The following is a 12679-nucleotide window of genomic DNA, read 5'->3' on the forward strand; positions in this document are numbered from 1 at the left end:
CTTTAAATAAATGTATGCCATAAGTTAATTATACGTGATTCAGTCACATATATAAATATATATATATATATATATATATATATATATATATATATATAAAATGTAATATTAGTACAGTTTCATCAAGTTCATAGAGTAGAACAGACCAGAACCAGCATTTGTAGTCTTCCAGTTCAACAAGGAAAGTATTGGAACAGTAAAAATACATACTGAATGTTACATGGTCACATGATTAAGTTATATTAAGACCTCAAATAATATGGACATTTTCTCTTTAAATTTCTTAGAATACAGTAGAAGTAGTCTGACTCGTGGGATAGGTCAGGGGCACTGGTGGAAAGCCTCAGTCTGGGATACTATCATCTCCCCAACACACAACATTTACCGCACGTTTCATATATACAATTTTTCCAAACACGTTTGGGCAGTCTTATCAGTCAGGGAGCTCTCCAAGAGGTTTGTCTTCTCTTCAGTCTGTACACACTTCCTGTCCTCCCATGCCTCCTTCTTGCCCCTTTCTTGCCTGCTCCCCTATATCCTGTCTGCACTGTTTATGCCTTTTGTTTTATTGCTCTTAGATAGAACATAAGCCAGTTCTGTTCTGCCCATTGGATACAGTGTGGGTTGGCATTACCGCTAGGTGAACCTAAGCGATCGCCTAGGGTGGCAGAGTTTAGGGATGACCACAACATTGATGAGTGACACTCATTCAGTGTCTATTTTTTAACAGTGGTGCCCCCCCTAACTGTGTGCTGGCATGTAGGAGCATCAGTCTGCAGACCCTTACGAGGGAAGTGCTGCAGAGCCCAGAGGTAAGGGCTCTGCTCTCCAAATAGCCTGGGAGGCAATAGTGGTATCGTCAGGCCACTACCCAAATTTTGCTATGTTCCGCCCCTGTTTCTACCACTTTCTGGAAAATAGTTCTTCCAACCAGGACCTGTGTTGGGATTTCCAGCTGCCCACCACCCCCCCACCCTGATTTGACATATGTGCTACTACCCCAGACACTGCATATTCCAATACCCGCTCTGTTTAGAGTTGGGGCTCAGAGCATAAGGAGGCACATTGCCCGTTATGGAGATATATATTTTTACTGCGCAGGCGGGCTCGTGGGGCGCCCCGGTAAGCTCTGCGACATCCTGCCGCTCTTGCCATTTCCCGTAAGCCCGGCTTATGGTCTTTTATATGATCTGGAGATATGATACTATATATTATATATATATACTGTTAGAACAAAATCTGATCGTTTCTTGCACTGGTGCTAAAAACACTTTGAACAGCTGATTTTAATGTAAGGAGGGAAACACTTTTTTTTTTTAAATAAATTAGAATAGTTTGAAATATTTTGTTTAAATTAAGGATCTAACATTCTGGCGTGCATATGGCTCTGAGCTCAGGAAAGTTTGCAAGTTTCCTCATTGCTTAGACACATGTTTAGTATATTTGTTTGAAAAATTATTATTATCATTTTATAAAAGCTGCTTGAAATATGCACTTGGAACTCAACAATTCCATCTTTGAAAGGGGTTATGTGGAGCGCGATTGTTGAAGGCAGTTTAAAACCTATTTGTCATATTAGCTAATGATCTCAAATGCTAACGATTGTGTAAACAGTGTAACAAGCCATGAGCATATTCCCACCAAAGTCACTTAATTATTCCAATGTTAATGTAAACTGCCATGGACCGGGGCTTTAAAATATGGAACAAACTGTTCTGAGCCTCTAACCGCATTTCCAAATAATACAGACTAATCATCGGTAAATAAACACGTCTTAGCCGAGAGGAAATCATTAAAACCATTGATGTGCAGTACTAGTCAAAGTTCACTCATGTCACATCACACAAAGCTGGTACTTGTAACACGATATTTCACCATACGTGTGCAAGAAGGTTTCTTCACTTTGTTTTTGCACAAAAATATGACAACCTCGAAATTTGGTGCAATAAAGTTTTTGTTGTTGACTGAAGTTTCTGCGCTTAAAGTTTAAAGACAAGTGAACCATTCGGTACATCTGTAAAGCGATAAGATTTTATTGTTTACATGTAGATTTGTAAGGAGATTTCTACATTTATTTTATACCACTGTATTCTCTCAATGAGTCATGTGAGTTAAGAAGGTGGTGCTGGCTCAATCTACCTACCTTAACTTGCAAAACCACATGGTGGCAAGGGCCAGCACGTCCATTAGGCAAACCTAGGCGTGCCAATCAGGGTTGCCAAGAGGAATTCAGGGCCCCCCCTTATAGTCGAGAATGTAAAAGAATTTTGCAAAATATGGAATGGTTGTGTTCCTACAATTGTGGGCGTGGCATCATCGGGCGTGACCAGGCCACCCTCCTACAGAAAAAAAAAATGTGCACTGTTGTGTACACCATTGAACGGTCACCAATAATTGGAATTGGCCCACTAGAATTACAACATTTCGCAGACTGTCCTGCTCTCTCCTACCTGTTCTTTTCACTTTAACCACCTGTGGCTGCTGGTTTCTTTAGTTGCTGCTTGTCTGGATCCTGGAATGTTGGGGGCCCTATTTGGAAAAAATAATGGGTACATTTAGGAAATTCCAAGTAGCCACGCCATTAAATCAATAGCACCTACGATTAATAATTAGGCCTTACTCCAGCTCCAACATTAAAGTAATAGTATTCACATTTAATAAATAAACCTATTTCCCTCCCTACAAACAGCCCCAGCAATAAATTAATAGTATTTACATTTCAGAAATATACCTATTTCCCGCAACCATCACTGCCATTAAATAATTCATAGGCACATTTAATAAAGAGACCTCATTCTAGTCAAACTCGCATCCACATTCAGTAGCCATCAAACCACCCCATCTTAAATTGCCCCCTCTCATCACTGTGCCATCCTGCCCCCCCCCCTCCATCACTCGGTGCCTTTCTGCTGCCCCCCCTTTTCATCATTTCATCATACCGTGCCTTTCTCTCCCCCCTTTTTCCTCATACTGTGCCTCTCTCCCCCCCTTTTCCTCATACTGTGCCTCTCTCCCTCCCTTTTCCTCATACTGTGCCTCCCCCCCCTTTTTCCTCATATTGGGCCTCTCTCCCCCCAAACACAATGTGCTTTTCTGCTTTCCTCCCTTCTTTTACTTACCTTTTTATTAACTTCCTTCTTCTTTTCTCTTTTCTTCTGTCTTCTTGCTTCTTTCTTGATCCTCTCTGCGCTGCTCCTCACTGAATGTTGGGCATGACATGATGACGTCACGCCCAACATTCAGTGTAAACAGAGCAGAGAGGAAGGAAGAGGGACACCGGCGTCGCAATCATGTGAGTACATGTATTTATTTTATTTTTTTACCACTCCTCCCCCACCCCCACCAATGAAGGGACAGAGCCCCCCCCCCCCCCCGCCCCCCGCAAAAACAAAGCTAAAAAGCAAAAAAGATTTAGTTTAAAAAAAAAACAAAACAAAACAGTGAGGGCCCGGGTAGCACCCCCCCCCCCCCCCCTCTCAGCGGCCCTGGTGACAATGCTTCAGGGGCACCTAAAACACTAAAAGAGTGAAATCATGTCACCAGTAGCAACTAATCAGACACTGCTTACAGTTCAATCTTTTATGATCTCTAGATGTATTGTTCAAGAGAAAGGGGAAACGAAACCCCCCAGAAGATTTTACCATTTAACCTCACAAGGGAATCATATCATTTTCTGGACTCCATACATGGCAATCTGATGAATTTCTTGGATCAATCATCCCAATTTGCTAGTTATAACTGGTGATTCCATATCACGTAATAATCAAATGGATTTTTAATTCCATCCGGCGAATTTTGCCATTAATATTCCCTTTGGCTTTTGGGGTTTGGAGACCTTGCAGGGATATAAACTGTCCAATGTAACAAGCAACAGTTTGCCAAAGAGCATGGCTAACAGCCCTTTAATAGCAAATTTAAAAAAACGTGGTTCTGACAGATGAGAGAGCTGAAACCTCAAGTCCTGTTTATTATCTGGTTTTGCCGTAGAGTTTGGCCTAATCCGCATGTGCCATAAACCAGATGCAGTTTGTGTTTGCACCCTCCAAACCACAGGAGGGTAAAACGGGTGGTTTAAATCTGAAAACTGCAACCGATCTGTGGGTGTTTGAAAGCTCCGCAGTAAAGCGGCCCCATAGTAATCTTTCCCCTAAGACTCTTTGAAGGTGCCTTTATTTAAAAAAAACCAATTAAGTGAAATTGAACCACTCCATTCCATTTATTAATAATGCAGCTCGTCTTTGAATCCTCTCAAGTTCTCCTATGTCTTTCTTACACACAGGTCCCCAAAACTGTGCCCCACATTCACTGTGGTCTAACAAGCGGTTTATACAATGGTAGAATGATATTTGCTTGTTATGCATGCCTAGCTCTTGCAACAGCTGCCTGGCACTGTGTGCTGCTCCTCAGCTTATTGTCTGGTATATATAAATTATTTTCCATCTCAGATAAACTCAATTATAACTTATTTAGTAGCAGAATTATTGCCACAACTTAAATGCATTACCTTCAGCTGGAGCTACCATTAGACAAACGTAGGCGGTTGCTCAAATAGGAGACCCTGGCTAATGCATCATGTCATAATACACAATGTCACTCATTCAGTGTTTGTATTTACCCTCCGGCACACACACATGGGACGCAGGCTGCTGATGTGGGTGAGAAGCAGCCAGCAGTGTATCTGTAAAGCTGTCGGCTGTTGCTCTTCGATGTCATTGACATGTTGTGTTGGCTATAATCATGGCCAACAGAATGCAATAATTGCCCACCAGCCTGTCCACTATCATTGCTTTTGCTGTTGGGTTGTCATGAAATGAGGAGTCCACTTTTTAGCTCACCCCCCAGATGAGGGGCTGCATGTGATAGCCTCCCCCTAAAAGAGACGCCACAGGGGGCCCGGGAGGCTAGAATGGCATCATCGTGGTACTACCCAATTTTACCTTAAGGCCCTGTGATGGCTGTACTGCTTACGGTAAGTGGTATGTCATTCTGGCTCCATAGCTACCAGATGTGGCTACTTGGAAATCTGGATACAGTTTTCTTAATCCACAGGCGGGTAGGGTCACATGACCCTTTTATTGGATATCTGCAGGTTAAACAAATCACCTGCCCCAGGTACATGTGAAAGATGGTGTGGAGGGAGTATGCAACATTGTTACTGTAATGACAATCATCAATACCCTAATATTGAATCACTAGATCAATGAATACACACCCATGAGTCCTTCGCTGTAAGCTTTCCACATGGGTACAGATTTGGGCAGCTAGTTTGATCATTTTTTACTAAATCGGTCAACCGAATTTGCTGCCCCTCTCTCTGGCACATCAAAACTCAATTCGATAGTAATTGATTTGCCAAAGTGGTAAATTGGTGCAGTCATTGTCCTCCATTAGGACAATGACTGATGGAAGTGTCCACAGGATGGTCAGAACACAAGGCCTAGTGGTGCCTGATGGCCGACTTCCATGTGTTTGCTCATATTGCTTATAGCTCCAGCTATCCACGGTCGGAGAACATATAATTGGCTATATAAGGGAGGGGGCTACACTGGTAAGACGAGCAGACGTCTTGTTCTGCATTGTCTCTATGGCCAAGTCTTGTCCAGCCTGAACCTTGTAATGATTCCAGAGCCTGGTGTTGTACTTTGACTTTACGTTCTTCCTGGAGTTATAATTATATATTTAGTATTTAACCTTGGTCGGTTCAGCTTCATTGTAATAGATGGGCCAGTATGGTGGTTAGCATTGCTACCTCACTGCCTTGTGGTCATGGGTTTCATTCCAACCAGGTCCCTATCTGTGTGGAGATTGTATGTCCATGTGCTTGTGTGGGTTTCCTACGGGTGCTCCAGTTTCCTCCCCCACAGTCCAAAAACAAGTAAGTTACTTGACTGCAAACTAAAAATATCATGTGTGTGTGTTAGGAACAACACACATGTCACCTTGGAAACTGAATGTATGAAATTTCTAATGTAAATCTACGTCCAATCGAAATCTAAATTTCAGACAACAGACAAACCTAATGACAAGTTTAAAATTGTTCCATTGACATGCTGCCTTTAGTGTAGGCATGAGACATCTAAGAGTCTGTGTGATAATTTCAGGGGCTCTTCCTAGCTCTGCATAGTTTACTGATGATCTTGTTGCTTTGCCAGGTAATTCTTGTTGCCCTATTTTGAAAATTTGAAGCACTTTTGCCGCCTCTCAGGGTAGCCGGAGTGTGTTCTATCGTCTCTGAAACGCAGGGAATTCCCAGGAGACAAAACAGCTGATGTCCAATCGCTTCTCTTGGTGTCAGTTAGAAACTGTTGCAGGGAGAATAAGCACAGGATGATCATTCAGTTTGCATTTGCGACATAGACAACATTGCAGAGGAATAAGGCTTTATGAAGCCTGGGTTGAAGTTTGGTCTGGTTAATGTATTATAATTGTCTCTCTTCCTGTGACACCTAGATGATCTCATCATTTCTTTATATCTGCCTTCGGGCTGCGGGTCCTGTCTGGTGTCATGTGACTGTGATGTCACAGGACTTTTTCTGATGTCATCCTTTTGTGATTGGATTGTAGTGGATACGAAATTACGTCTGTGGTGTTAGAACACCCAGTGCCAAGAGAAGCCACCAAACTGAATTGCTTGAGAGATTTAAAAACAAACAAAAAGAGACATAGAAATGTGATGGTACACTTTACATTTGGAGTACTGTTCTATAAGTTTTGCCAAAATGTTATGATTGCTAGTGAATTCAGGACATGCTAATAGCAGTAGGAAAATCAAGTGTCTTTATTTAGGCAAAATATTTGAAAATGGATTGAGTTCGTGGAATATGCAAATTTCAGGTAGCAGAATAAACAGGTATACTCCAATACACAATTATGAACAGGTGTGATAAATAGCAGGGAAAGTCCACAGAAGCAACAGGTTCCAAGCAATGACAAATACAGTTTAAGTGCAGGGACAGTATATTGAATATGAACAGGTGTGATGAATGGCAGGAGTAGTCCAAAGAAGCAACAGGTTCCAAGCAATGACAAATACAGTTTAAATGCATTGACAAGTATAATGAGTTACCCAATTGCCAGGAGGCGCGAGGCTCCAGACTAAGGATGCAGGAGTCAGGATTCCAGATTGCCAGAGGCACCAGGCAATCCAGGGAAGCAGACAGACTAGCTGAGTCCAGTGGCCAGGCAGAGGTCAGGGCAACAAGAGTTCAAGCAGAATCCAGTAGCCAGGCAGAGGTCAAGGTCACAAGCAAGCAAGCAGGGTTCGGTAATCAGGCAGAGGGTCACAACAGAAGATCAGACAGCAGCATAGCAAAACTAGAGCAGGGATAAACAAGAGACAAGCAGCAGCCAGGTATAAACGATGAACTGCTCAGATTGAGGCAGGTATTACAAGCTGTGAGACAGGTGCAATTCTAATCAGGTAAGCAGATTAACTCCTACAGGCATGGTGTAAAATTCAGGGGCAGAACAGCAGCACCTCTGGTGGATTTGAGGTACTGCTGTCACATACAAAGTATAGGCAGAGTCGTAACACAAAAGCGACCTCTTCCCTCATATTTACTTTCAGGCTGCTGGTCTTGTGGTCTAGTTGTGACTGATGTCTTGTGTCAACTGCCTACAGTTTGCACTTGTACTGTTAATTAATAGTAGCCAGTCCTCTGTTTCATATATTGTTTTGGTATATCCCATTAAAGGATGCTTAAAGTGCAAAATCCAAATGGTATACCCTTACTGAAATTACAAATTCTATTCAGGACATAAAATAGTACCTATATATTGTCCACAGGAAACATGATAACTATTGCAATGTGTTGACTCCTCAGTTTCTGTGAATGAAAACATTATACATATTGGACTCTATAGATGTGATTAATATAGGTGTAAATATGATTTGAAAACCAGGGCTGATATTAGTATCAGGCTATGTGAAAGCTTTATATACTAGTATTGAACACAAGAATTGCTTGGAAGAGATATAATTTGTTTGTTTTTTTACTATGAATAATCCTCACATTGAAACATTGGGATTTCTTATTGAAAAAGATTAAATCCCTGCTCAATCAATATATGGATATGTTTTACAATCAACACGCTGGTGTAGCAATGTTTCTGAGTTTTTGGGGGGTGTATTGGGAACATTGATACTTATGAAAGAATAATCCATACATTGGGAAGATTTAATTACCTTATGACTGCTATGGAATTTGTGTATCTGATTTTCAAAGGATTATTTTTACACCTACATAACAATATGATAAATCTTGGCGTCACCTAAACTGATCACGTCAGTCATTAATTTTTTTAATGTGGAGATCGTAGCTTGGGAAGGGGTGTTGAACGTTAAAACACATTTTAAACAAGAAGATAATAATACATACTATATGGTATAATCATAACCAATCCTGGATTAGAGGAATTCCAAAATGTCCATTGATACAAATAAAAGAAATGATACAATCAAAGAAGATTATATTACACTTGTTATAATACCAGCTATGACCATTAAATATAACAGGACATTAAACAGACAGTGAATAGAATTGATCGTACATCTTTATTGTGTACTAAGGGTGATAGGAAAAACAGAGATATAAATATGGCTTTATATCTAACTATAATAACACTAGAGCAGGAGAAATTATCATTAGGAAAATACTTGGCGTGGATCTACTTATTCTGCTTATAACCCTCATTTATTGGACTGTAAATGTTAGAAGTGTAATCGCTCCCTAAGTGATAATTAGCAATAAGGGAAAGAGATCAATGTTTGGAGAACACGTGATAAGTGCAATATATGTAAATATTGTGTAGATACGGCCACTGACATAAGGTCCAAAAGCAATAATAAAGATTTTAAAACTGGAGGAAACATGTCATTCAGAATATATAGGCTCATCTGTGGAGCACAATGTATAGAGTCAACAAGTAGGATTTATTAAAAAAAATCATTTATAAGCATCAGAGGTGCATTAAGTTTATAGCTACGATAAGATATAAGAACATGATTTTATGACGTCTGAGTGTTCAGATGGTTAAGCAAGAAGTAACTGGGGAAGGATAAACTTAATCTGCTAAGAAACTGTGAGACAATTTATTTATAATGTTGGCACTCTGACACAGGATGGTTTTAATAATAATTTTGCTGCATTTTTTTTTGAGAAATAATGGGGAACTTTTAGAGTTAGAGACATTTGAGTCCAAAACGTAAAATGCGTGGAGCACAAATGTCGCATTTACTTGTTTATTTTGTGTTGCACATATCATACATTTTAAATGTGTCCACATGAAGATACATTTAAGCTTATGGGCAGCACGGTGGCTTAGTGGTTAGCACTTCTGCCGCACATCAGTCCCTGCTCCATTGGAGCTTACAGTCTAAATTCCCTAACATACACACAGGCTAGGGTCAATTTGTTAGAGCACACTGAGGAAACCCACGCAAACAGAACATACTGGTAGGTTAATTGGCTGCTAGCAAATTGACTCTGTATGTTAGGAAATTTAGACCGTAAGCTCCAATGGGGCAGGGACGGATGTGAGTGAGCTCTCTGTACAGCGCTGCGGAATTAATGTCGGTATATAAATAGCTGATGATGATGATCCTAAGGGCCCGCGTCCTAGTGACACTGGTCAGATGATGAGAATGGCTGACATTTTAATCTATCATTAAAAAAATAGGAAATGCAAAAATAATTTAAAAAAACACTCTGCACCCCACTCCCACTAAGTAAACCAAGCACCAGCGCTCATAGCCTACTGCATAAACTGCAACCAGAACCAGGGTATAGGAGGATAGGCTGGTCACATTATAACAGGGAAACTTGCAGTGTGGGTCCTCCTGTTAAAAGGTCGGAACAAAGCAAAAAATATTTTCTGGAACAGTTTTGAAACTTTTGCTCATTTTCACTCATTTCCTAACATTGCATTTAGCTGTAACATTTGCATTAATCCAAAACAACCAATCAGACACTTGCTTACATAGTCTATCTTGCACTGGACAGGTAAACGCTAATTGCTGTTTGGTTGCTGTGGTTCAATACACATCATCCATCTGAATGCAGTATTAAGGGCACTAATACCGCTTTGTCACCAACGTACCTGACTTCAACACCAATGACATTGAAACATGATCTGAATCAGGTTTTCAACCACTGTCTTACGGTAAGTGTTTGCCAAGTACCTTGTAAGGTGTGTTCGCTTATACTCAATACCCCCCAATGCATGTAAATGTGTAGCAAATCACGGCCTATGCATTTACATGTTTGAAAAATATCCTTTCCGAAAGTTTTTAAATATTTTATTATTATTATTATTATTATTATTATTATTATTTATTTATAAGGCGCCACAAGGTTTCCGCAGCGCCGAACACAGTACAAACAATGGACAGTACAGGGAATAACAGTACAGAACAATAAACGAGTAATACCGAGACTTCAGATGCTCCAGGAAAATCAAGAATATTGAGGTTGGAGCAGAAGAGAAGGTAGAGAGACAGGAGGGAGAAGGGCCCTGCTCATTAGAGCTTACATCCTAAAGGGAGGGCAACAGACAATTGGCACAGAGGGAGTCAGAGGAGGGGAGCAAGCGCACCCTTTTCAAAGGAGGATCTAGGAGATGAGAGCGAGCATGGAAAGAGGGTTAAGTGGAGGGCTGGTAAGCCTTGAGGAAGAGATGAGTTTTGAGTGCCCGTTTGAAGGAGCACAAGTTAGGGGATAGACGGATGGAGCGAGGGAGGTCATTCCAGTGCAAGGGGGCAGCTCGGGAGAAGTCTTGAATTCTGGAGTGGATGAGGTTATTAGAGTGGAGGAGAGGCGACGGTCATTGGCCGAGCGCAGGGAACGGGCGGGAGTGTGGATGGAGAGGAGATTGGAGATGTAAGGGGCAGTAGACTGGGAGAGGGCCTTGTAGGTGAGGGTAAGAAGTTTGAAAAGAATTCGATAGGGGAAGGGGAGCCAGTGAAGGGCAAGGCAGAAAGGGGAGGCAGAAGAGGAGCAGCGAGAAAGGAAGATAAGCCTCGCCGCCGCATTAAGCATAGAACGAAGGGGGGCAAGGCGAGAGCGGGGGAGGCCGGTGAGGAGAAGATTGCAATAGTCCAGCCGGGAAATGATGAGCGTGTTTTTGTTAGCTAGAGTCAAGGGCTAATTCTGTTAAATATATCTGGTACCCTTCAGGGGGACATGTACCACGAGTTGAGAACCTGGGATTTAAATGATGGAAAGAATTTTGTGGTGCTTATGGGTCCTATTTTATCAATGTTCGTTGTTTTTTTTTATTACATTACTTCCCTATTCGTATCTCCACTCTTCGCTCCTTGTTTTCGGAGCTATTTAACATCTTGTAGAATCCGGGAAAGTGCTTCAGAAAAGTGGCTGTGCGGGTGAAGAAGTGTCCTCCCAGCTTGACAAATGCAGCAACAAAAGACTTCTTTGCCTGTACCGCCCTGCAGGTAAATACTGCGCATGCGCAATTGGGGAGGGATCATAAAACATACCTCTTCATCTCCGCATTCTTCTCTCCAGCGGGAAATTTTTTACAATAAGGTAAGAGGTGCTAATACCATCCGAACAACCGTGGGCAAACTCCAAAGAGCTAAGCTTTTCAGAGTTTGGCCCATTTCGCAATCCCCTAGGAGAACTATGGGGGTGGCAGTAACAGTGAAATCTTTAGTAAACGGCATAGATCTCTGTGATATCTTCAGCCTTAGGCTGTTCACAAATAGCCATGATAATTAAAATTGCCGTAATCCTGGAAACACTACAGTTTTTGCAGGATTTAAAGCTCAAAAATGTTTCATAAATAGAACCCTATAAATTTTTATTCTAACATGGTCCATTTGGTTTCAGTGAGCAGAAAATTAGACGACTGAACTCAAAGAACAGCGTATTCCAGAGGGAGAACATTTCTGCTACTATCTGACATTTCCCCCAGCAGTCTGTGCGGGAATCTGCGAGCCCCTCTGCCGCTTAGCTGGGATTTATTGCACTTGTTTTATAAAACGCTTAGGAAACTTCACATTTGGTATGTGGTCTCCGGGGGACCTCGTGTTTAGTCTGTGAATGTGGGTGCCACACATTACCGCATTCCTCTCCCGCTGCCAGAACTCATTAGAATGTATAATTATGCCCCTAATTGGAACTGAAGCAAAATATAGGAAAGCTTCGCCTCTAGCTCTATATTTATAAAGTGTTTAAAGTACCATCGAGAGCAGGTTAGAGTCAGGCACAGATTATAATGTTCAGCTCTTGTTCCTAGATGTTTTAATATGTTCTAATGAGTTTGTTGATTGACAAATAGTTGTAAGCTGTAGGCAAGCAACATTTCATATCTTGGGTTATATAAATTGTGATCAAGTCTCTCTGAACACCTTGCAAATATGGACCCTTATCGATTCATGAAGAATATAAATTACTCTAGTCTGTATGTTGTCATTATGTCTACCTGTGGGACAAATTCAATCATCTTATTAAAATTACTATTTTCCTCCAGATTATATACAAAGCAGCCAATCAGTAACTCTAACTGTTTCATCCGTCAAATTTGTGCCCTATTGCTGAGCCAGTTGAGGGTACTAGGCTACCTTGACCTTGGCCATGTATTATATACTGGTCATCATATAATGTGGCTCTGTATTGTATACTTGTTATCAAATGGAATTCTGCATTGTATAGTGGTCATC

The sequence above is a fragment of the Mixophyes fleayi genome, chromosome 2, assembly GCF_038048845.1.
Source record: "Mixophyes fleayi isolate aMixFle1 chromosome 2, aMixFle1.hap1, whole genome shotgun sequence".
NCBI lineage: Eukaryota > Metazoa > Chordata > Amphibia > Anura > Limnodynastidae > Mixophyes > Mixophyes fleayi.